Source organism: Telmatherina bonti (genome assembly GCF_933228915.1).
Source record: "Telmatherina bonti genome assembly, chromosome: 10".
In the NCBI taxonomy this organism is placed as follows: Eukaryota; Metazoa; Chordata; class Actinopteri; order Atheriniformes; family Telmatherinidae; genus Telmatherina; species Telmatherina bonti.
The window spans coordinates 6723630-6750631 of NC_136628.1; positions in this window are offsets into that span (position 1 = coordinate 6723630).

Consider the following 27002-nt stretch of genomic DNA (forward strand, 5'->3'; position numbering starts at 1 on the left):
TATCATTTTTGGGAAAAAGGAGAATTCCTGACATTTTTCCCATTTAAAAATAAAATAGCATGCAGAAACTTTTTCATAACCCTCTTAATGATCAATGCAGACGTCTTGACTGACATTCAAATGCTTCTTATAATAGCTAACAAGCTTTTAGCATGTCTCTACTGGTGTTTTTGACAATTCATTCTTTGCAATAAGCTCCAGGTTTTAAAGGGTGGAAGGCCTTGTTGCCATTATCCTATTCTGGAGGTGTCCAGCTCCATATCCTGCAGGTTTTAGATGCCTCCCTGATCCAGCACACCTGATTCAGTGAAAGGGCTCCTGTAAGCAGGTTGTTCTGATGTTTTTGCCTGTTGACCCATCAGTCTGATTTAGGTGTTCTGCAGCAGAAAACGCCCCAAACATATAGGACCTACAGATTCTCTGCAGAACATCAGATGTTGTTGCTCTTGAATGATGATGTAACCTTATTTTTACTTGGTCTGTTGGTTGTTATCAGAGGTGGTAATTCCTGGTCCAGAAAGTAAAAGTCCTGCCATGTTGTTGGATCTACCTGTACATTCAGAACAGGTGTTTTCACTAACAGGCTCGTTTACCTGGAAAATAAACTCTGCTCATTAAATTCAGCTGGTTTGGTGACTGGTCGGAACAGCTGCCGGACAGGACTTCTACTTTCTGGACCAGGAATTGCCGCCTCTGCTAGTGATGCTTGGAGTCTTTTTCAGCTCCTGCACCATCAAGCCTGCCAGCAGAGGTCTCGTCTTTGACTTCTCACCTGGTCCTGTGAGATTTTCCACAGTGTGGAACAGCTTGTGGTTTTAATAACACTTTGTACTGTGACCACTGCAACTTGAAGACATTTAGATACAACCTTGAAGCCCTTTCCTGAGTTGTGAGCAGCCAGTATGGACTGTTGCAGGTCCCCACTGAGCTCTTTTTGTTTCAGTCATGACTTGCTGCAGAACCAACTCCTCTCCTCCTTCTTTACTGCATTAAGTTGATTAAAACAGTTGCTCTCAGGATGTTTTAGACAAGCATGGGAAGTATGGAGTGACACAGAACCTTGAATTTACCCAAACAATGACAGTTTACAGTCAAGGTTTGTGGAGATGTGGACCCAAATGCAGGACAGTGAGGCAGGATGCAGAACCAAGATGTCTTTTAATCCAGAAACACGTTAACACAAGCAGCAAACACAAGCAATGAACCAGCACTGAGAACATAAACCAGGGGTATCAAAACACAGAGGGAACAAGGTTAACAGAATCAGAAACTCAAAACCAGGTGAGATCATTAACAGGAAGCAAAATGGGAGACAATATAAGGGAACAAACCTACAAAATAAAACAAGAAACCTGGAACTAAACAGAGAACATGAAACATCAAACCGTGACAGTTTACAGTAGATATGACAGACATGCTGCCTTTGTTTATTTCTTTTTTCTAACTACTTTTTAATTATTTGCTTCTATTGACACATATTTATGTATTTATTTTTACATAATGTATCTATTATTTACATTTATTTACATTTTAATTTAATTTATGTAATATTTTGTTCTATTTGATCTGATTCTCCTCTTTTTCCCAGATTTTTTTCAGAATTTACTTTTTTAAATGTAATTGTAGAGAAATTCAAACATTAACATTGTCACTTTGCACAAAATATTTTCATGAAATGTAATTCAAGCACAAACATTTTTCATGTTTTCTTTTTTATCTTGAAGTCTAAATTATCAAGGGATATGAGTAAGTTTGGGTGTAATGCTGTGATGTGTCATTTATGTTGTTAATGGAGTTCAGCGCACAGCTAGACTTGATGAATACTCCTCATGCTGACAAATGACACCAGAGAGCCACAGTTAACCTCATGACACACTGATGGATAGATCTCATACCAAACAGAGTGCTAAACGGCACAAATAAATACACAGAGAAGTCTTGTGTTCTCTGAGGAGAGCTGTTAAGGGTTGTAATTTATTAGAGATCAAGTTTTCCCGTGTTGCTGTTTTCTTTCAGGCAGCATTCAGTGTTACAGGATGGCCATCGTGATGCATAAATGGTGGGCACTAAGATTACGCATAAATTCTAGCTTAATCATCACAGCCGAAGGGGAAACAAAGTAAGGAACGACGAGTAGGAGGGAAGAAGGAAAAGTGCAAGCGTGGAAGATGTGGAGGAGTCTCAAACCCGTTACGTCTTGCATGAAGGTCCATGGATTAGTGCAGTGCTTCCCAAACTGGGGCGCGGCAAGACTAAATGAAACTTAGGAGTTTTTGGACTGGATAAAGTTGTAAAAGTACTGGTAGGAAATGATAATAAATGTACAAGAGAGACTTCAAGTAATAAAAAAGAACAAACTATGATGGAGCATTTCTGTCCCTGCTTGACCAGTACTAGTTATAATCAATGGTGGGTAATAATGAGAATGCAGTATTTTGCATGTACCAAAATATCATCATCTAATATAATGAAGTATGAAGCCGACCAAGTTTCACCACCACTTTCTGACTTTTTGTCCTGAACATAAAGAAAAGCCTGCAGGTTACTTTAGAAATAAACTATCCAACTATCTTATATAGCAAAGTTGTTTTACTAAAGCAGCATCGTCTCATAGAAAACTCACCTGAAGTAGTTTGCAGAGATTCCTGGTTTAAAATGTTTCACACTGAAGCAGAAGAATGGATAATAATACTGACACGGTTTTAATTATAGTTACCTCCCATACAGCCACTACAACTAGTGGCTGTAAGATGCATTTCTTAGTATGTTTCTTCGGTTCATGCGACGGTGATGTTGTCGATGATAAGGGGGCCCTGCAGAAAAAGTCTGGAAACCACTGGCTTAGTGCATTTGCTAATTCAAAACAAACATGGTGTAGAACGGCCGATGCATCCCAATCATAGACTGTATATAAAGAGATGGGCGGAGCCTGCGTGACGTCAGCCGTAGGTTTCTGAAGAGCTGAATTGAAGCTCGGTGGGCGGTTCCTACCATCACCATGATGGCAGCGTCATGCGCGTCGTCTCGCCCGGAACATACACATATGGACAAAGAAGTGGAGCTGAGAGGGGGGCTGTGAGCGTCATGGTGGATGATTGACATCGAGCGAAATCCAAGCTTTCTGTAGCTAAGAGCTAACCAAGCTAACCCAAAGATAACAGGAGCTAACCAGCTAACAGAGGAAAGCAGGCCAAAGCTAAGTCATGCTGTTAACCGGCTAAAAACCGCGGTTGTTCTACGTTCTTCTGACTTGAAGCCGGAGATTGGTACCTGTCAATCAAAAGGACACGCCCCTAAATATGCCGAACTTCGAGACTAAATTACTTTTAAACGGGCGAGTTAGAAAAAAATTCACTCCCCCCACAGTTGTCATGAAGGTAAACCTGACCTATTAAACCTAAAATAGATTTTTGAAGCAGGCTGTAAACATATTTATTTCTGCTGTAAACATGTTTATTTCTTCTGTAAACATGTTTATTCCTGCTGTGAAGTTGGTCTTTTTAACATGGGAGTCTATGGGGATTTGCTCTGTTTTGCAGCCCCTAGTGGATGAAGGGGAAACTGCAGTTTTATGCACTTCCACATAGGCTTCACTTTTAATCGCCAGAGGTTGCCGCTTGATCCCAATCCAGCAGCTGACGTCTAAAATGGTGGGTGGGGCTGGAAACTACATTTCCCAGAAATCAGGTGCAACTGCTCACGGGATTGTATGAAAAGGGAGATTGTGTGGCCGGTGGGGGAGAGAGAGAGAGAGCAGACCCAGGAGGAGAGGCTGGAGAGAGAAAAGAAAAAGCCAACCTAAAAGAAAAGGGAAGACAGAGGAACCACACCAGAGGGAAGTACCCGTATCGTATTCATTTAACCTGGACAAGGTTATCCCAAGAGCCAAGACGCCTTGTGTTTTATGTTGTTTCCTTCCTCACTGGACCAGGCCTCAGCACAGACTGGTTACCCAGCAACAAAGAGGAACAATAAAACGTTTGTGATATGGTATGAAGCCATGCCACCTCCGTCATGCAGATGCACATCAGACAGCAGGAATGAGAGCAATGTGGAGGAAACCAACATGGGGCTTGGAGCTCTACTCATTTTACAACCAGTCGCACCTGAAGCTGCGCCAATGCAACTTTTCACTAACTGACTCTGAAGAAGAAACGTTTCTGATTAACAGAGGATGAAGGCAGCAGAACAATGCCTGCCATGCTGTCTGATACGTCGTATAGTTACATGTAAGAACTTACACACCTCAAAAATCAATTCACTGCAGACCCATCAGCTTCTTGTCAATATGAAGGACGTGGTAACGAAGTACTTTTTTTTTTTAGGACATTTATGATCGGCAGAAACTTTTACAACTTTTATTTTTCTCTTCAGAACATACATAAACATTCTGTAATCAGGAGCATCAAGCTGCAGCGTAATTCAGCTTTAATTCTCATTTTAAACACATTAAACACATTGCAACAGTGTTAGTCTGCCGTTGCATTTTCCTTTCAGAAGTTCTACACACCTTTTCTTCATGGGATGGATCAGAACTGCAGACCAGTCCAAGGCCTCTACCCTCATCTTCCTGAAACAAAACTATTAGTGAGCATTTGTCTCTGTACTTGAATCACTTCACAGCCTTGCATAACAGTAGATGTACTTAAATGGGGACAAAATCTTCCCTGGAAATGTGAAGCCAAACATCAATATTTTAAATGATGACTGATTAGAAAACCACTTTAAAAATGAGTTGGAGTGATGAGTTAGTAGAGATGACAGCCTTGTTTAGGTTTGATACGTTGACCTTTATGTACTGAATCCTCCAGAATAGTTGATTCTTCAGTGATATTCTGAACAAAAAAAACATTTTTTCCCAGCATTATGTCAAATGTTTTCTGGTTCTGCAGATTTATTGATGCACATTCACTCTAAAAAAATCTATAAGGGACCGAATCTAAAAGTGAGAGCATATGATCTCATGTTCCAAGTTGCTCTATGGATGTTGGAAATTTAATGAAAGTGGCCCCAGGAGAGGGGTTATGAAGATAGATCAGTTGGTGTGAGTTGAGGCTTTCAGCTCACTGCTTCTCTAAGATTCCTGCTTATCCAACATTTCCTGGAAAAATGAAAAATTTCAGTCACGCTGACCTGAAAAAACCGATAATGTTCCACACCACTGTTCAAAATCCTGCCTCCTTGTGGTCAAGGTGTGTGCACCCTCAAGAGTATCAATTGCACGATTGAGCCCCTCTACATTCAAATTATACTTCTTTTGTGCCAGACTTATGAGACGAGGTGTTCCAGCGGGGGATGAAATCATGAAATATCTCCACTCAGGGAAGCAGATCCCAGTTCCAAATAGCGAGGCCCACTGCTGGCAGCAAGGAAGCAGAACAATCTCCATTATCCAATGGCTCCTTGCCCACATTGGGGCTATCAGTATCAGTGAAATGTCCTCTTCTTCACTCCTTTTAGTGAGGCGGATGCAGGACCAGGGCTCTTTTCCCAGGAGAATATTTTTACTCCAGGTAAAATATGTTCGGCACTGAGCAGGTTGGCTGGCTGGGCTGAATGCAAAAGACTGTTTTTTATCACAGTATGGACCTTAGATTGGAAGGATTTAGGGATGTGTAGAATTTAGTTTAGTTATGAACAATTATTTTTATTTCAGTAATAAATCCTAAATTAACTAAATGGAAATCATTGATCATGTTCCACCACGTCCCAAAGCTGCTCTGCTGGACTGAGATCTGGTGACTGTGGAGCCGTTGGAGGACAGTGAACTCATCTTCATGGTGGAGATGATGTGAGCTTTGTGACATGGTGCATCATCCTGCTGGAAGTTTCCATCAGAAGATGCTACACTGTGCTCAGAAAGGGATGGACATGGTCAGCAGCAGGACTCAGGTAGGCTGTGCTGGTTAAACCATGTCATACTGGTACTAAGGGGACCAAAGTGGGACCAGAAAACCTCCCCCCACCATTCCACCAGCAGCAGCCTGAAGCCTTGATCCTGACGGCAGGATGGATCCATGTTGTCATGATGTTTCCAGCAGATTCTCATCCTACCATGTGAATGTGGAGCTGAACTGGAGACTCATCAGACCAGCAACGTTTCTCCATCTTCTATTGTCCAGTTCTGGTGAGTCTGTGTGAATTGTAGCCTCAGTTTCCTGTTCTTACAGACAGGAGGGAACCTGCTGTGGTCTTCTGCTGCTGGAGACCATCTGCTTCCAGGCTGGACAGGTTGTGTGTTCAGAGATGATGTTCTGCATGTCTTGGTTGGAACCAGTGCTTACTGGACTTCCTGTTGTCTTTCTATCATCTCCAACCAGTCTGACCATTCTCCTCTGACCTCTGACATTAGCAGAACCTGGATATTTTTTCTTCTTTTTCTATGAAAATCCCAGTAGATCAGCAGTTTCTGACATGGTCAGACCAACAACCATGACTTGTTCAAAGTCACGCCATGTCGACATGATTAAATGTATTGGATTGCTGCCATGTGATTGGCTGGTTAGATATTTGTGTTAACAAGCAGTCAAAAAGGTGAAACTGATAAAGTGAACCAGAGTGACTAGTGACCAGTGGGTCACCAAAGTGACCAGTGAGTATAAAGGCAAATTCTTGAACTTTATCAGGCTGGAAAACCACAAGTTATGTGGAGCTAAAGTTTGCTCTAATGCAGTGTTTTCTTTTCCTGGTCCTCGGGGCCCACTGCCGTCACGTTTTATAGGTAACCCTACTTTAACACACCTGACTCCAATTAATGGATCATTATCAGGTTTTCATAGAATTTAGAAATTAGTTAAATTAATCTGCATCAGGTGTACTGGAGGTGTTAGGAACCAAAACACGCAGGGCAGTGGTCCCCCAAGAACCAGGATTAAGAAACACGGCTCTAATGCACTTTAACAGCAAGGTTAATTCACAGAATTTATAGAATTTTTAGCTTGAAATAATATATTTCTCAGTCTAAGGCCAGTTCTAGATCCTTTCCTGAAGCATTAAAGTGGGAATTAATTGTCAAAGTCCACCAAATGGTCATGGTTGTCTATCTGATGGTCCCAGAGCCCACAGGGAACCTTTTCAGCTCTTTCAGACGACGTCTGACTGTCTAACTTGCCAAAAGATGTTGTAATTGTCACCCATCAACAAAAGCTTGACATCCATATCTCCTGAGGTAGAACGGCATGTTGAACGTTATGATATCATCCCCAAGCACCACCAGGGGAGCCATCATCGGACCCTGTCTGGCAGAACCAGCCTCACTTTTCAAAGGAAATTCTACAAATTTTTCACAGCAGAGTCTGTTTACAGGATTTCAGGTCTGTTTGAAGCCCTTTGCAGCTTTAGATGGAGTTGCATGAAATCTCCCAGTGGTTGAATGGCAATGTGGGGAAGAGGGCAGCATGTTTAGAGAAAAAGCACTCCAGTGTGAGTGTGACAGTGTTACAGGACTGCAATGCATCACAGAACTCTATTCAAAGTAAAGCAGGAGCATTGTATGCTTCTGAGACTGTCTTGTGGGTGGTTTACTGGCTGTCTGCGGCCGTCTGAAAGCTCACCAGCTCAGAGGAATAACGCACCAACAATCTTTCAGCATCAGCACGCTTTTGATAACAATTGATTTGTGAGACTGTGAAAGAAAGTTTGAAAGGGCTGGAATTATGGTGCCTTGCTGCTTTCATTGAGAACACCAGCAATTATGAACACAACCTCATGTCAGCTGCAATGATTTCTAATGGCACCCTACATTCACAGGAAATAAATATGTGAAAAGACATGAAAATGCCAATAAAAGCCACTTGGGGAGCGCAGCCTTCTACACAGCCCTTCCCATTAGTTCAGCCTGTTCCAAAATGGTCATTTCTCCAGTATGAAGGGACATACCATCGTTCTGCTTCGGATCACAGGAGGGATCTTTTTGCTCTTTAACAATAAGATGAAAAGGTATGTATCTCATTTTTTCTAAGGATTATTTCTCAAGGAAGGTTGTATTTCAATGTTTTATGAGGATTATACAGCAATGCTGCAAGAAAATATATCTTAGTTCATAAAATATTTGGTGGTTAAATATTTTAACTTTCATGTAAAAACACCAAATCACAAACACACCTACTGAAAAGGTATAATACGACATACCAACATCTGTGAATAGTATAAATGATTATAATTATGAGCATCAGCCATCTCAACAATACCACTTCTACTAATACTCAACATATAACAAAATAATAAAAGATAATAATTGTATTCCCTTCTTTGTTTTTGCTCCTAATTAATTCCTTGTATTCAATATTTCTAAATAGCACTCACTCACATCAATACACTGGTCACATGTTTAACAATAATACAAGGAAATACAAATATAGGAAATGAAATAAAATAAGAATATAAAACAGAATACAGCACAAACACACACAGACACACACACACACACACACACACACACACACACACACACACACACACACACACACACACACACACACACACAATATATATATAGTACCCGTGAACAGTTTGGACACACCTTCTCTTTCAATGATTTTTCTTTATTTTTTCATTTTCCTTATTAGAGTACAACTAAATACATCCGCATTATGAAGGAACATATATGGAATTATCTAGTAAACAAAAAAGTGGTGAATCAACCAGAATATGTTAGATGCTTTGCAGGCACACTCTTGGCATTCCCACCATCAGCTTTATGAAGCATTCACCTGAGAGTGTTAAAGGAGTTCCCAGAGGTGTTTCGCTGCTTTGACTTCACTCTACGGTCCGATTTCATCCCAAACCATCTCAGTTCAGGTCAAGTTGGGGTCAAGGTCTGATCAACTGAGAGGGTGTGTCTAAACTTTTGACTGTATATAATGTCAAGTGATGGTATGCAATGTCAGAGTTCTGCTGATTTCATCCATATACAGTGAAATAAAGCTTCATCCCTGACCACTTTGAAGTTTTTCTTTAAAACTTGTTCTTGATTTGTTCGCAGTCCGTTTAGCTCCACTATGGTTGCATCTAAAATAATGAGGTTAGTAATTATGCTCACACATGACAGAACTGCAGAGCCATGAATTTACAGAACACACAACCATTTCGGTGAGGAATTAATATTTAACACCAAACACGCTCTCTCAGTGTAAAAAAATAAAGGAAAGGAAGCAACCAAGGAAGCTCTGCCCAGAACATTTGGGCCATAATAAAGTTAACTCAAAAGGGCCCAGGGTGACATAAGTGAAACATACATTTCTTAGACATTTGGCATCAACTTTGCTCAAAATGCTGTGCAACAAAACCTGATTTTTTTTACGTTGTCTCTTAATGAATAGAAAGCAGAAGACTGCGCTATAGATATTTTGACATATTACATACTGATGATAAATAAGCCTAAAATCATTGTTACTTTAAAAAAAATTGTTAAAGGGACAAATAAAGACCTCCTATTCAAAAGAATAAGACTTTTCTTACCATTATTTTTTTTTTTTTTACAGGTTGAGTCTTGGAGGGTGAAACTTAGAGACCAGAGATGTCCATTTATTGTTAGGTTGAATCATTTTGTATAACATAACGAATACATGCAGTAACAGATTTGCCAATTTTCTGCCAGCATTCTTCCTGGGTGTTGATTTCTGCTTGGATGATGTGTGTAATATATCTCCTCCAAAGTAAAGCAGCTGCTCGGCTTTACATTGTGTTGTGCCATCCCCTTTATCCCCTAGACACCACGGGGGTCGTAACGCAGGGTTTTACTATGTTTGTAATTGGTCAAATGCCGCTAACTCTGCCCCTTGTTACGTAACGCACTTTGATCAATATCGGACCCTGGGTTCAGTTATTAAATTAATATCCATACAGAAGGTAATTGGATGACATGTGTATCAGGTAACAGGCACATCTGATTTGTGAAAGTTGCATTACATTTGTATCATTTGGACAAAATTGCAAGAATGTGCAGAGTTCACAAGGATTGGCTGAATTTGAGTTGATTGTTCTTACAACATCGCAAATTCCTGGAGGCAGTAAAATAAGTATTGAACATGTTGTGACGCCTACAAATGTGAATGTTTTTTTTTTTTTTTTTTTTAAATTAATGAGGGAGGTCTTAGCTCATCTATAATACACCTGTTTTAAGTCTGTTGTTTTTAGTGTAATTGCCATATTAAACCAGCAGAGGGCGTCTGGGCCGAGGTGAGCGCTGGGTGTGGTGATCTGCAACGCATGCTCAGATCCGAGCCTGCCTGCCAACAGATCACAGCTCACGCGTTTTCTCCTTCCTCCACAAATATACAGGTTGGTTACATGGGTGTTTTGGACTCGTATGTATCTTGAAGCTAAATATAATTATTTACAACTTAACTGATAATTGTTATGTCAGAATTTTCTTGTTTTGGATGATAAAATTATATAAATTGAGCCCTGAGTCGCAGAGCAGTAGTTATGCTGCACGTTTACCGAGTTAAGACGGCGTAAAGTGTTATGTATGGCTCAGAGAGTGTGGCTTTTATTTGGATTTTATTTGCAAATGGCTTTGAGTTATACTGATTGTTTAAACAGGAGGATATATGTGATTATTTATTAACGACTGTCCATCGAGATGTTGCTGTTTATAGGTACATAGATATTTAATGTGTTCTTGTACTTACAAAATATAGAAAAGATGCAGGTGAAATATAGCATGGTATGTGCTGCTTCAGTATTTTGGAATTGAAAGTGATATTTTTGAGTCAGACGAATGCTCATAAAATCCCTGTGCAAAAGAAAAGCCCCCAGTTCAGTCCCAACTGATGGCCTTTAAAAGGTGTCTCATTACCAAAGTATCACACAGAAGTGGGTAAGACTGCTAAGGAATCTGCTAAACGTAGTCCAGCTGACTTGAATATCAATTTCAGCAGAGTTAAACAGAAAATGAAGGAGAGAAGGCATAAGCAGTGGAGGGATGGAAGGAGAGGGACGAAGGTTGAAAACAGTGGAAAACTTGGTAAAAAAAAAAAAAAGATCATGTAGTTTTTGGAAGATTTGGTTCCCTGCTGTAACATTTACATACCCCAAATAAACATCCATCCATTCATTCTCCACTGCTTATCTGGGGTCGGGTCGCTGGGGCAGCATCCTAAGCAGAGAAGTCCAGACTTCCCTCTCCCCAGCCACATCTGCCAACTTTGCAGGGTGGATCCCAAGGCATTCCCAAGAGATATTATCCTTCCAGCGTGTCCTGGGTCTTCCTCGGGTTCTCCTCCCGCAAGTACATGCCTGGAACACCTCACCAAGGAGGATGGTGGTTTCTTCCTGGTGAGTGTCCAGGAGGCATCCTGACCAGATGACTGAGCCACCTCAACTGGTTCCTCTCGATGCGGAGGAGCAGCGGCTCTACTCTGAGCCCCTCCCATCCTGCAAAGGAAACTCATTTCAGCCACCTGTATGCGAGATCTCGTTTTTTGGTCACGACCCACAGCTCATGACCATAGGTGAGGGTAGGAACGTAGATCAACTGGTAAATTGAGAGTTTTGCGTTGTGGAACAGCTCCTTCTTCACCAAGCAGAGTCCGCATTACTGCAGACGCCGCACCGATCTGTCTGTCGATCTCACGCTTCATCCTTCCCTCACTCGTAAACAACACCCTAAGATATTTAAACTCCTCCACTTGAGGCAGGACCTCACTCCCGACCTGGAGAGGGCAATCCACACTTATCCGGCTGAGGACCATGGTCTCAGATTTGAAAGGGGGTAATTCTCATCCCAGCCGCTTTACACTCGGCTGCGAATTGCTGAAGTGAGAGCTAGAGATCACGGCCAGATGACGCCAACAGGACCATGTCATCCGCAAAAAGCAAAGACCCAATCCTGAGGCCACCAAACTGGATCCCCTTAACACCTTGGCTGCACCTAGGAATTCTGTCCATTAAAGTCATGAACAGAAACGGTGATAAAGGGCAGCCTTGGCGGAGTTCAACCCTCACCGGAAACGAATCCGACTTACTGCCAGCCATGCGGACCAAGCTCTGACACCTGTCGTACATCGACCGGAAAGCTTGCACAAGGGGATCTTGGTACCCCATACTCCCGGAGTACCCCCCACAGGAACCCTTGGGGGACACAATTAAATGCCTTCTCCAGGTCCATAAAGCACATGTAGACTGGTTGGGCAAACTCCCATGCCCCCTCCAGGACCCCAAAGAGGGTATAGAGCTGGTCCACTGTTCAATGACCAGGAAGAAAACCATACTACTCCTCTTCAATCCGAGGTTTGACTACCTGATGGACCATCCTCTCCAAGACCCCTGAATAGACCTTTCCGGGGAGGCTTAGGAGTGTGATCCCCCTGTAGTTGGAGCACACCCTCTGGTCCCCCTTCTTGAAAGGGGGGACCACCACCCAGTCTACCAGTCCAGAGTGGCACTCAAGAACCCGAGTTGCCTACCCCTGAGATAGATAGAGAAAAGTGGTTGGGGGTACTCCTCATCTGCATGTTTTGTGGCTTTCCATCCATCCATGAGAAGCAGGGTACACCCTGGACAGGTAGGCCATTTAAAAAAAAAAAAAAAAGCTGAACAGGAAGTGCTTTTCAATAAAAAAAACTGAATGATTCTTTTAAGTTGGATTTATTCAAATTTTTCTCTGTTTAGAATTACATGAACCGAAAGCTTATGTTTGATTAACCCAGAATATGTTGATTTATTTTAAGTCGTTTTTATTTGAATTTTACCTAAATAATTACAACAAAATCAAGGACACATTAATATTGAATATATTTTACCAAATTTTTCAATTAAAACCTACATGACCACAAAATGATTTATTACAGTGTAGAAGCTGACATTAAAGTATTACATTTCAGTAAGCATATTACATACCTTTCCCTCTGTCATTCCATTACATTAACATCCTTTCTGTATGTAGGAAAATTTCCTGTTCCTCTGTTAGAAATATATTTATTGACAAAATATACATTTACTTGTTTTACCCAGCACAAGTGTTTGGGGAATGCATTTGTAAAACTGAATATACTAAAAAGGTTTTAGGAGACCTCAGGGCAAAGATTTTTTGTAATCAATAAACTCTAAACAACATCTCAACATGCTACGAGGCAAAAACCAACAAGTTGCAAGATTTAAGCAATTTAGCAGTGAAAATGATTAAGCAGGTATTTTAGAGTCTTTTAGAATAATAAATAAATGATACAACAGTTAAAAAGCACTTTACTCATCCACATGAGAAGAATTCTATCATTTATCTACAGTCAGATTAATACCAAAAGCAGCTTCATTATTATGCAGCATTAGTCCTGTTTACAGTTTGAGTGCAGTCTAGACCTTCTTCCCGCGACACTGTGCTGAACACAGATTAGCTGCAACTACATGTTGTAATGCTAAAATCCAACTCCAGGTTGGTCTCTTTACATGCAGGAAGGACAGCGAAAGGGACCGAGTTGCAGAACTTAAATTAAAAATGGCAATAATATATTCACTGCCCAAAGGCACATATATGAAAAAATAAAAAATGAAGCCACATGCAGTTTCTGAGAAAAGAGCTTCAGTTCTGCCATGAAGAAGTTCATGTGGTGTCTCATCGCAGTGACAGAACTTTTAAGGAGTCATTTAAAAGGTCGTGTGAGGACATAGTATACACACACACACACAGACACACACACACAAGATATATATGTAAACACACACAATTCCATATTGTGGAATTAATTGCTGATCAACCCATGTAAAGTATTACATGATTAACAACGTGAGTTGAGGTTTAGCCACTTAAAAGATATGAATCATGATCACCAGCCATACTGTATGCTGCCCAAACATTAGTTTATTCAGGGATATGTTCCTCGGCAGGAACATTGGGCTGGGAAGGAACCATAGCAGTATTTATGACCACGCTGGCCAGGAAAGGCAATCTTGGAGACTGCGAAGAAAAAAAGTCTCAGATTTATTTCTGTTATTTCCTTCTTTGCAGCCTCTGCTGTAAAAAGATAGAAGCAGTGTAAAAACAGCTATTAGCCTTGGAAGTCTCTAGGCTGTTTTTATTTTAACTTTCACCTGGAAATGTACTCAAACTCAGTAACAGCTCCACAGCTGTAAGGCCAAACTGGACATGGTGATCTGCAAAGGACACCACCAGAGTCAAACATGGGAAGCACGGTCATTTGAACCAGTGAGTCTTATAGAAGCTTTGACAGAGGAGTCCATCCCATCAAAGAAGTTTTTATTTCAACCTTGACTTTCAAATTGTGATTTGAAAAAGGATCTTGTTGTCCAGCCAGATTCTTAGACTGCTTTAGACTGCTGAAAGTAAGCTGAAGTTGTTGACAAACTGGGAAGGTTTCAGCGGAGTAACTGCTTGTGTCGTCAGCATAAATATGGATGGATGAATTCCCTGCAGTTTTATTAGTTTTCTATACTATCAATGTGAATGGAGAAAAAGGTGGGACCAAGGATGGAACCCTGTGGCACACCTTTTGTAACAGGAAGTGTTTGAGAAAGAAAGCACTTTGATTTCACACAGTCTACCCTTTCTGTGAGGTAGTATGAGAACCAAGACAGACATTTTCCTCAAATGCCGACACTGCCAAGCCTTTCACTGAGATAAAATGATTAACAGTATTGGAAGGATGGCAAAATCAATAAAACCTGCAGCGTAATGTGGATGAAAAAGGCTGACATTATTTAATTTAGGCTTGTAAGGGTTGCAGTTCGTCACCCCGTTCTGAAGCTTAACTGAGCACTGGATATGATGTTATAAGCTTCCAAATAATCAGTATTTTCCCCTCATTTTAAACAGAGGACAGCTGATTTCCAGATGTGATTCTGGCAGTGTGTAGCGAGTAGCAAGTTAAATGTCTGCAATGGGTGCTGCAATGACAGGGCCTGCAGGTTTGAAAAAGGATCCAGCTCATCGGATCCGGCTGGTTTTTAATGGCCCAGACTACACAGATATTCCAGGACCTCACACTCACAGGTAAAGGTTCGGGAGGGAGGGGAGTGGAAGTAGGGAGGGGGATTCTGCAAATGAGTGAGCAGACAAATGGATTTGCAGATGGGACAGAATTATATGAATAAAGAATAGAACTTGAATCTACAAAATGTTAATGAAAAGGTCAGCTTTCATCCTGTCTGACACTAAAATGTTATTAAAACAGAGCCAGGTTGCAAGATTTATTTACCAGGTATTTCATTATTTTCCAGAATTTTTTAGGATTGGAGGCTTTAAGAGCAAACTTTTATATTATCTTTAAAATAATTTGTAAAAGAAGGAAAAAATTTTTTTTTAAATCTTTCAATTTCTCATTATAACGCTGGCTGACCTCTTCGTTAAAGGTGCATTATGCTCCATGGAATAACAAGTTTTATAGAAAAATGTCAAGGTCATTCTTCTCTGGAACAAGGGGTGAAGGATTTCACACGGATTTGGTCACAAAGGACACTGAGAAAATGAAAGAAAACTTGAACGGCTTGTTTGCAAACAGACTGTAATCTCAACATGGGGGGGGGGTTGCTGAGAACTGAGGCGTTGTGCAGGAAAGCAGAGGCTTTGGTTGACACAGCGGCTGGATTGCTATCTGCTATTAATGCCAGCTGCAAAGATGCTTAAAGATGCCATTGCTTTTACTCAATTTGGCCCAGTACCAAATAAATGATGGACTAAGTCTGGATTTTGGAGGGAATTTAAGGTCAGGCTGAGAAAAAACAAAAGATTCTGCTGCCAATTCTAATAGTTTTACAGGACTGGTGATATTACAATAACTTGTTGTTGGGGTTTAGTGGATTTAACATTAAGCCCCTGGCTGTTCCAATTACTTCCAGGTCATAATGCTTCAACTCTTGAACTTCTGAACTCTTGAAGCAATATCAGATGAAAATTTCAGATAGGTTTTTGGGACGTGAGCAGAGAAGTTCACGTAATAACAGCAGTGATGTCGGGGTGTTTCAAGGGGATTTGTGAGATTACATTATTTCTCTTTTATCAGTACAAGCAAACACCCAAAACAAACATTCACATATTTAAGTGCTAATTTCCCAAAATAAAATATTTAAAGTCTTCTTAAGAGATATGAAAATTAGAATAATTTGGCTGAGATTTTAGAGTGAGATGGGCAACAATCTTCTCAGAAAGATGCAGTGTCTGTGGTAGTGGCTATGAAGACTTAGACATTTTGAGGGATGTGAGCATGACAATGTGCACATATGCTGAGGTTAATGCAAGCATAATAGCAGGATTAGCTGTATGAAAGTGCGAGGTCTTGACCTTGGTGTCCTAGGTTAACTATTTCAAGGATAAAATAGCATTTTGTTATCCCTGAGGGGCAGTTGGGCTTTATTGCCAGCAGCAGATAATCTGAAGCAGCAGATGGTGTGTGAACCAGGCACATATGGGATGTAGTTGTCAGAAAGTTTGTGAAAGGACAGGCACTGAAGTCTGTTGTAGTCACTTACAAGCAAACATTACCAAATGATCATCCCTTGGGAGCAAAATACAAGCTGCATTTATACCAGTGGGCCAGGAAAAAACAGGTTAGGGTTTGAACAGGGCTTAAAACTACAAACCAAAACCCTCTGCATTTCATCTTTTAATCTGTGGTGCTGAAGCTTTGACCTAAAGCTCCTCCACAACATATTGCTTAGATACAGACTTGAGTGAAAGTTTAAGTTCAGGTATGTACTGATGAAAGTTCAGGAGACCGGCAGGATGAGGAGCTGGAGGCTGAGGACTCTGTGATGAACTAAAAATGGCTTCCAACTGGAAGTGGTATTCTGTCACAGCATCCAGACAACGGCACTGGTAGATGGAAGGAAGCGAGGTGTTGCTTTTTATGTTCTGCTGCAACTCAGAAAGCCATTTATGCACCATTAACATTTGTAAATAGAAACGGTTAGTTTCATGCATCTCTGCATACTTATATGTGCATCCTACTTTGCCGATATATTCACCATTGGAAAGTTCAGATATTACCTCCAAGCTCTGGCGTCTCTTTCAGACAATAACAAACATGGCAACAACGGAGGAAATCCTGATAATGCACATTCTCCAAAAGAAACATTTTCTGAAACATTCCTGCAGCAACTAAAACATTTCAGCTTCTTCTTTGTTCTTTTAACAAGTCACACATCAGCTATACGACTCAACAATGCCCCTGTCATTTCAGAAGGCTCTACTATGTTGGCAAGACATGCAACCGCAAGAGCCTGGAAACACACCAAATTATGCAGAAGATTGCCAAAATACTCCATATCTGTCTTTAGAGCATGAATGAGCCTCGAGTCTCTTCTGGGCACCCCGTGGCCCAGTCGCACTGTATGCAGATGTGTTGACTTTGGTGGGTAAAGTGAAACTGCTAGGTTCTTGTCTTGTTCAGATCCAGAATAAAACAGTCTTAGTTATCTCAAGATAATTAAATTTTTTTAAGCATGGCCACTCACAGCTTCTATAGAAAATCATATGCACTCAACATGCATGCTGAGCCTGCACAACTCATACTGCTTCTGGCCAGAGTTCCCAATCAGTAGTTAGTTTATATAATACATGAACCATCTTTAAAAGCCCACTCAGTTATATACTCCCAGTGTGTGTATTTTCATAAAAACTGCATTTGAATTCCTCATGAGGAGCTGGGTAAGACTAGCTTAGTGATGAACAAATGAAAGACAGGCTTTGGAGCTTGTATCATTCCTTCTCAAACAGCGTGAAATCAAACAGCGTTGGAGCTTGAATGAAGACACCTTTCTCACTTGATTGATGACATCTGGAGCTATGAACAGTATTGTTGAGCTAAAAAGAAAAGTGTTTGTGTTAATCTTAATACTGTAATCAGGTACAAAGCTGCTGCAGGAAGGCTGTTTAGCTTGTTTTTATAGCTTCGTTAAATTAAAAATTAAACTTTTTAAATCAAACTAAACCTACATTTTACCCTCCGTATTCTGTCATTTACATTCACACTTTGGTTTAATCTGAAATGCCTTTTTCTACAGTGTCTTCTAACAAGAGTATAACTTTAAATGTATAATGATGTGATCATTATTTAATGTAAATGACCAAAGCATCAACAGATGAAAATCACCACACAGACTCTGAACATTTCCAGCTGACATGGGATGGATTGAAAATGTCAGTGTTTATTGAGAGGTTGTTATGGCTTCAGTTGGCCACCAGATGTCACTGTTCTTAAACTGACGCCTAAAAGCTTCAAATCTTTTTTTTGGCACAATTATAAGGAAACCTTTATAGCTTCACAAGGCTTCACCTGCACAGCACTACAATCAAGTTATTACTGACTTGAAGAAAAATTGAGAAACGCTTCTCAATCAAGTTCTAAGTTGCCGACTTCAGTCTAAAAAAGGGAAAGTTCTCAATAGAAATTAATCCAAGGCTGAAAAACTTTCTCTCCCTGATGCAAAACAAGACAGTATGAGCTAACATAAAAGCTCTTATGAACTCAAAACAAACATATTTGCCAAATTATACGCATGAGAGCACAAACAGATGAAGGTTTAAGGAGGCAGGAGGCAATCAGTCAGTCACAGGTGAGTTGCATCAATAATCAGTAAAGACAGACTGATGAAGCCTTTGATGCTTCTGAAATGGCTTCTCAATTGTTTAAAAAAAGATTTGATGCTTTAAATCCTAAAAACCAGACCATACCAGTGACATCTAGTGGTCAGCTGCAGCTAAAGCAACCGAAAAGTTTTAAATGATTCCTACAGTTTAGTTTATTCTAGCAGATCGTCCCAGAGTTTCTGAAAGCTCTGGATGCTGTGGGGCTGTTCTGCCCGTGGGAGTATTGCATGGACATGGTGGACAGTGCCTCTAGTGGCAGAGTGGGGTGAGGGTTCCCTCTTCATAAAGAGGTACTGGAGGTTTTGTTCCAACTATTAGAGGAATCACACTCCTTAGCCTCCCTTGGAAGGTCTGTTAAGGAGTCCTGGAGAAGAGGATCCGTCGGATAGTCAAACCTTGCATTGAGAAGAAGTAGTGTGATTTTCCTCGGGTTATGGAACAGTGGACCAGCACTTCCATGGATCCTGGAGGGGGCATGGAACTGTGCAAAATACTTTTTGTAGACTTGAAGGCATTCAACCAAGTCTCCTGGGTACTCCTGTGGGAGGTGCTCGGTGGGTATGGAGTACCGTATATAAGCTGTCCTGTCCTTGTGTGACCAGTGTCAGAACGGAATCTGCATTTCCGGCAGTTAAGTTGGATTGATTTTTGATGAGAGCTGCACTCTGCCAAGGCTGTCCTTTATCACCAAATCTGTTCATGCCTTTTATGGACCGAATTACTAGTCACAGTTGAGGTGCTGCAGTGATCCGGCTGGGTCGCCTCAGGATCAGGTCGCTACTTTTTGCAGATGATGTGGTTCTGTTGTGTCCCTCAGGTCATGATCTCCAGCTCTCACTTGAGAAATTCAGAACTGTGTGAAGCAACTGGGATGAGGATCAACACCCCAAATCCAAGACCATGGTCCTCAGTTGGAAAAGAGTTGAGTGTCCTCTCCTTTGGAATTGAGGTCCTGCCCCAAGTGGAGGAGTTCAACTATCTCGGGGTCTTGTTTACGAGGAAAGGAAGGATGGAGTGTGAGATAACAGGTCTGCAATAATGTTGACTCTGCATTGGTCTGTCAGAAAATGGAGGTATATGTGTATATATATATATATATATATATATATATATATATATATATATATATATATATATATATATATATATATTTATATATACTGTACATTGATAAAACACCTACCTTTGTGGATGAAAGTCATGTTGTTATATTCTCCATCATTATAGTTCTCTCATAATTAAAGGTCTCTCAGAATGAATGGAACCTGTATGAAGTCACATCAATTCAAAAAGATTTAGTACAGAACCTCAACAAAGGGATTCCAACCAGTACTCTTCAACAGAATGAAACAGGCTGAGTGTCAAATGTCCCATCTCTAATAATCGGCCACTGCAGGAGCTACGCCTCTGGAAAACTAAAAAGGAAACCAAGAGAAAAAATTCCCCAAAACCCCACAGATCTGAAATGTTTGCTGAACAGCAAACAATAACGGCCCAGAAGTGACCATAGAGACACTTTTGGCTTTTGCACATGCTTATTTGCTCAAAAACACTGAAACTAGTTGTGGTAGATTGCTTTTTTTTTAGAAAGATCAAAATTCTGGTTTCATATTTAAACACACTTCACACAACATTGGTCTGCCATGTGACATGCCAGTTGGCTGAGGACACTTTTCACCACCTTGCCAAACAGAGCTTAACCCTTTAAAGCCCAAACCAGAGAAGCCATGGAGAGAAGTCTGTTGTTTTTTTTCATCTGTATATCTTTATACTTTAACAAATTGTAAAAAATGTAAAACGTAATAAATGTTAAAAAAAAAAAAAAAAAAGAAAAATTATAGGAATATTTTTTTAATATTTTGGGTCTGAGCCATATAAACTATTGCTTTCTAAAGCGCATTGAGCGCCTGAAATGTTTTAAAAATTTTTTCATGCACAAAAAAATTCAACAATGTATGGTCTGCATTGACTTCATTGTAAAAATGCCTCTATAGCGCCACCTAGACAAAGAAAAGAATCTAAAAATATATTTGGTGCCGAACGTCTACTTTGACATAGGACAACAAAATTTGGCACACAACACTCCAAGACAAGCAAAAAAGTAAATTATCAACTGTTGCCATGGCAATGGGGTGTCTACCATCTATAAGTTTACGCTTATTTTTGAGCCCATTTTGTCACTTTACCTGCTTTGTATTTGAACAAACTAGTTTGAGGGTATTCATACGATTGACTCCAAATTCAGCAGGAAGCTTCGTTACAAGGTGGGGATCAAACACTATTGAAATTTCTCTAATAGGATGAACTGTGTTACTATGGCAACCCATAGAAAACGCATTCTATCCATGAAACACGGTTTACTCACATCTCCATAGAAATACTTGGGATCTGCACCAAAACTGACAGCAGTCATATTTGTAAAGTCCTTAACACACTACACCATACCGAGTTAAGCAAAATAGGTGTATGACATGGGTGTGGGGGCCATGAGGCTTGGACCTGATGGATGCCGCTTGCGGCTTTAAGGACCATTTATTGCCATTTGATATCGTAGTTCTGGCTGCTGTGATCTGTCAGTGAGCTGAAAACAACTTAACTAAAGTTTTATTTGTAAAGCACTTCAACACAATGTAATTTAAAACAAAGTGCTGAATATAAAAGTAAAACATTTAAAAATAAAATAAATTGCAGAGTGAAATGGCAGTAAAAAAAATAAAACTATAAACACATTAAAATGGGGAAAACAACAAAAAAAAACATACAAGCAGAGTCTCATGCTGGATCGAAGGCTAGGTCCTAAAATGGACCTAACCTTGGTTTTAAATGGTTTTAAAAATGGACAGTGATTGGGCTTCTCTAACCTGTAAATACTTCCATTATTTTAGGGTAGCGACGGCAAAAGCTAAAACAAGTATCAGATTGTGTACAACAGGTTTGCTAATGTATTTATCAAATCATGCAAAAGCTCTCAGAGATGTTCTGAACCAAATATGACCCATTGTAGGGTTATCCTCTACATTACCACCAGATATTGAAAAGTTTTACCACTGGACTGCCGATGCTATGGTGGCAATGAAGAGGTTAAAGATAATTGCAGCACAAAGGTTGCTTTGGAAGAAAGAATGAGGTTTTATGGATCGCCACCAGCAGAGCCATGAGGAGCAAAAATGTCTTTTCTGTCAATAAATCTTTTATTCTTTCAGTGAAGAAACTTTTCTCAGTTTTAATAAATTTCTAAAATAGCAGTATCTGCATTTACTGTCCTAAAGCCACTATCATATACTGTTCATCATCTAAAATCCACCAGGTGCTTTCAGTACGGGATGCTGCTTGGTGCAAACGTGTTATCTCATAACTGCTATCTTGTGAGACTTTAGTCTCTTCTCAAGGTAAAAAGTATCCACGTAATTATTGTGCCATTCTACAGAGCTGTAAGACAGCTCTTCCTCACAGCAAAAAGGTTCCTGGTTTGAATGGAGACTGGGTTTAAAAATCTGTTATCAAACTTCGACCCACTTGCCTGCTAATTGCTGGGATAGACTCCAGCTTCCCTGCGACCCTTCAATGGATTAAGCGGTTAGGATAATGAATGAATGAATGAATGACTCCAGGTTCCCTGCAACCTTTAATTGGACTAAGTGGTTAAGAAATTGAATGAATGAATGACCCTGACTTGCACAGAAGTCCACTAACAAACCACTTGAGTTGAGATCTGAGAGGCTGTCCCTCTGAATCCCCACCCCTCCAGGTCACTCCATCATTGCCGATATGGAACACTGAAGTCCCAGCAGAAAAATGGAGTCCACAGGTGCAACCCTCTCCAGGACACCATGGAGTACAAGCACAATCTGCAGTCCCAGCCTTCCCTCCCTCTTGCAAAATCAACCCCCAGGTGCTTGAGAGTATTGCCTCCCCCCCGAGCAACTGAGAGTCCAGTTTCCAAAGCTATGCATTCAGAGCCTGTGATGGTGCGTACAGGTGAGCCCAATATCTATTCATTGATGCCCCCTGCATAGACCAGTTTAGTGTCTTTATTTACCAGTGAGGTTATATTCATGTCCCAGTTGCCAGTTTGTGACAACTGGCCCACCCAGACCCCCACTTTTGCTTCCCACCCAGCTTGCTGCACCTGACCTGGATTTCCCTGCCTGCAGGTAGGGAGCCCACGTAGGGGGTGGTGACCCATTCCTTTATCAAGCTGAGGCTGAGTCCGAGCAGCTCCACTCGATCATTTGGAGCATCATGAAACACCAAATATAAGGAAGACCTTGAATGGCTGTGCAGAACTAATCCAATATCAGATAATAACAGGGCACCATTTCTCTCCTTCCACTCCTCACTTTCCAGATGTTTACAGACAGCTGTTAAAGAAGAGTGGATGCTACACATTGGTTTACATGGACCCCTCAGAAAAGGATGTGGCAGATTTGGAGATAATGCTGCCAGCAAATCCAAGATGAGATATGTTTCATGAAACAGTCAAATAATTCACTTCAGACTTTTATTCTTTCCGTGTTACAGAATTATACACTGCTCAAAAAAAATAAAAGGAACACTTAAACAACACAATGTAACTCCAAGTCCACCACATTTCTGTGAAATCAAACTGGCCACTTCGGAAGCAACACTGATTGACAATCAATTCCACATGCTGTTGTGCAAATGGAATAGACAACAGGTGGACATTACAGGCAATTGGCAAGACACACCCAATAAAGGAGTGGTTCTGCAGGTGGTGACCACAGACCACTTCTCAGTTCCGATGCTTTCTGATGTTTTGGTCACTTGTGAATGCTGGCGGTGCTTTCACTCTCGTGGTAGCATGAGACGGAGTCTAAAACCCACACAAGTGGCTCAGGTAGTGCAGCTCATCCAGGATGGCACATCAATGCGAGCTGTGGCAAAAAGGTTTGCTGTGTCTGTCAGCGTAGTGTCCAGAGCATGGAGGCGCTACCAGGAGACAGGCCAGTACATCAGGAGACGTGGAGGAGGCCGTGGGAGGACAACAACCCAGCAGCAGGACCGCTACCTCCTTCTTTGTGCAAGGAGGAGCAGGAGGAGCACTGCCAGAGCCCTGCAAAATGAGCTCCAGCACCGTGCAGGACGTTTGGCATTTGCCAGAGAACACCAAGATTGGCAAATTCTCCACTAGCGCCCTGTGCTCTTCACAGATGAAAGCAGGTTCACACTGAGCACATGTGTCAGACGTGACAGAGTCTGGAGACGCCGTGGAGAACGTTCTGCTGCCTGCAACATCCTCCAGCATGACCGGTTTGGGAGTGGGTCAGTAACGTGGTGGGGTGGCATTTCTTTGGAGGGACACACAGCCCTCCATGTGCTCGCCAGAGGTAGCCTGACTGCCATTAGGTACCGAGATGAGATCCTCAGACCCCTTGTGGGACCATATGCTGGTGCGGTTGGCCCTGGGTTCCTCCTAATGCAAGACAATGCTAGACCTCATGTGGCTGGAGTGTGTCAGCAGTTCCTGCAACACGAAGGCATTGATGTTATGGACTGGCCCGCCCGTTCCCCAGACCTGAATCTCATAGATCACATCTGGGACATCATGTCTCGCTCCATCCACCATCCCCAAGTTGCACCACAGACTGTCCAGAAGTTGGTGGATGCTTTAGTCCAGGTCTGGGAGGAGATCCCTCAGGAGAACATCCACTGCCTCATCAGGAGCATGCCCAGGCGTTGTAGGGAGGTCATACAGGCACGCGGAGGCCACACACACTACTGAGCCTCATTTTGACTTGTTTAAAGGACATTACATCCGAGTTGGATCAGCCTGTAGTGTGTTTTTCCACTTTAATTTAGAGTATAACTCCAAATCCAGACCTCCATGGGTTGATACATTTGATTTTCATTGATAATTTTTGTGTGATTTTGTTGTCAGCACATTCAACTATGGAAAGAACAAAGTATTTAATAAAAATATTTCATTCCTTCTGATCTACAACATGTTACTTTAGTGTTCCCTTTATTTTTTTGAGCAGTGTATTTAGTTTATATTAACATTTTAGAAAAAAATCCATGTTTTATAAGTTGGAGTTGCAGAAACCGGAAGGCAAATTTAAAAGCAAACATTAATAACCATCATCTAAGCGCTCGCCACTACATGACTCAGCTCTCCACTGGTTCACTCACACCAGAGAGAAATACATCTGATGTATTATATTTCTCCTCCTCGTCCTTCACCTGTGCGACATCTAATCATGAAGCTGTGGTTTGTCATGGCTTGTGTGTTTTATGATCCATCTCCTCGGAGTCCAACGTCCTACATGGCTCCATATTTCTTGTTACTGAACTCATCGGGGCGTGGCTGCTCCGCCGTGCTTTGTAGCTGCTGAGCTGTGTTTGTGTCTAAAGCTGTGAGATTAAAACTGCTTTAAATGTAGTTGTTGACTCTTTGTTTCCAGAAACGCTTTGAGTCAGTGGCATTGCAAACCTGCATTTTACATTTTAAATAAAATCACAGCTCTAAATCCTTTTGGTGACGTTTTGAATCAAATCAACAGCAACAAACTTATCAGCAGTCCTCGTAATGTGTTGTGACAAATCTGTGAGTTTCTTTAAACAGCAGCGGGGTCATCACCTCACACGGGTCAGGACTCATCAGTCCGGTAACCAAGACAACAGAAGAAAAGCCTTTCACTGACACATTAGCTGCCTCCACAATGCAAAGTGGAGGGAACAGGTCGCGCTAATGACACATTTTCATGTAAAATGATAAATCATGGCTCGTCTCTTCATCTTTGCAGCCTTTTCTTTTGTGTTTCACTCAAGTGGATGTTGTTGCAGATGAAGATTAGCTGCTGTTCCGGTGCTGATGCTGGATGTGATCATACTGAGGTGTGATAGCTGATGACGAGGTCTTTTAAATGCATCTCCTTTAACCTACTAGTCCAAAAAAAAATGGAACAAACATGTTTTTCTGGGTGATGTTGGTTGTTTTTAGCTGGAGACGGACATCTTCCTGCAAACACTAAAAGGCGTGGATCCCTGCCCAACTCCGTGCTAAAAACCTGTTTAGTTTCATGATTTTATCATAAATACTGTGGCTGAGTGCTGCCCTTTGAGAAAGCCAAAGTTAAGTTAAAGATTTATAACCCTTCTTTAAAAAAAAGGACAAATTGTGATGTTTTAATTAATTATGATTTGCAGGAAAAATAAAGGTTACAGGATAGACACAAGTTGCCAACTACACCGCAGCACAGTGAACAGAACTGATGCACAGTTTGTCGCCTCATAATGGCCTTTTTCTTTTGGGTGAATAAACTTTGTAAATGATGATGACACCTATTTATTCACATTGGGGTCTGGTTTAAAAACTTCCAGCAGGTTTTCAGGTTCCTAAAACACCAGTTCTTCGTGAGCAAAATGTCCAGATAATAATTAAAACTTGAGCGGACACACTTTAACTGATTTCTGTGTGGACATTAAGCAGAATGGCTCGGAAAAGTCAAATCTCTAGGTGTCCCCTTTGGAGGGTCCCGAACCCCAGGTTGGGAACAACTGTTTTAAATCCTGTTAAACTTGCCTGCCAGCTTGTTTTCCGTTGGAATTACTGTACGTAAATACTCAACATGTGCAAGAAGGTGACTGAATTGCTGGCATCTACTCCGATGTTATGTTGTTTGGCTCTTAGTTGGCCTGATGGGCCGGCTATCTGTCGGGGGCTGCACCCATCCTCATGCCTGGTAACAACTGGGACTGACTCCAGCTGAAACCCTGACTTGGATCAAGCCGGTACAGATGAAATGATAGTCTGATCATGAGCCTGGTGGCTGAATGGAAATGAAAATGTTTTATTGCCTGATTAACACAGATTCTATCTGAATGATGATTATTTCTGTAGCTTTGTTGTTCAACTGCTGCAACTTTTCTAAAAAAAAAACTTGTCATGGTCACTTTCCCTGACTGCGTACGACTGTTGAAACTACTACATATTCCACCCTTGAGAGTAAATGAGGAGAAATATTGCCAAAGCGGACGTCTGGATCAGAACAGCTGTGCTACCTGCAAGAATTAAAATCCTGGTGAAAGATTAATTAAACTTTGAGTCCCAGCCAATAAAAGACCTTTCATACAAGATGAAACTGCATTCATTGATCTTTTCCTTTAGAGTGCTTGCAGACATGCGATGGAGTTGAACGCAGCTGGACACAGCGCAGCGATCACATTTAATAACAGCATAAAGTAGCTTAAAAGTCCTGGGAAATGGCTGCCATGTACGTATTATCTACTTACAAATATTTATGTGGTGTCGACATAATCAGAAGCTTATCCAAAGCCCACGCTTCTCTGGCTGATCAGCACCATCCCACATCCGGCCTGCATCGGTTGCCCTTCCTGACTGCGGATGATTGTCCTTCTAATGTGATTTTTATCAAATAAAATCAAACTTAATTTATTCAGCACTTTTCATACAGATGTATTTCAAAGTGCTTAACAA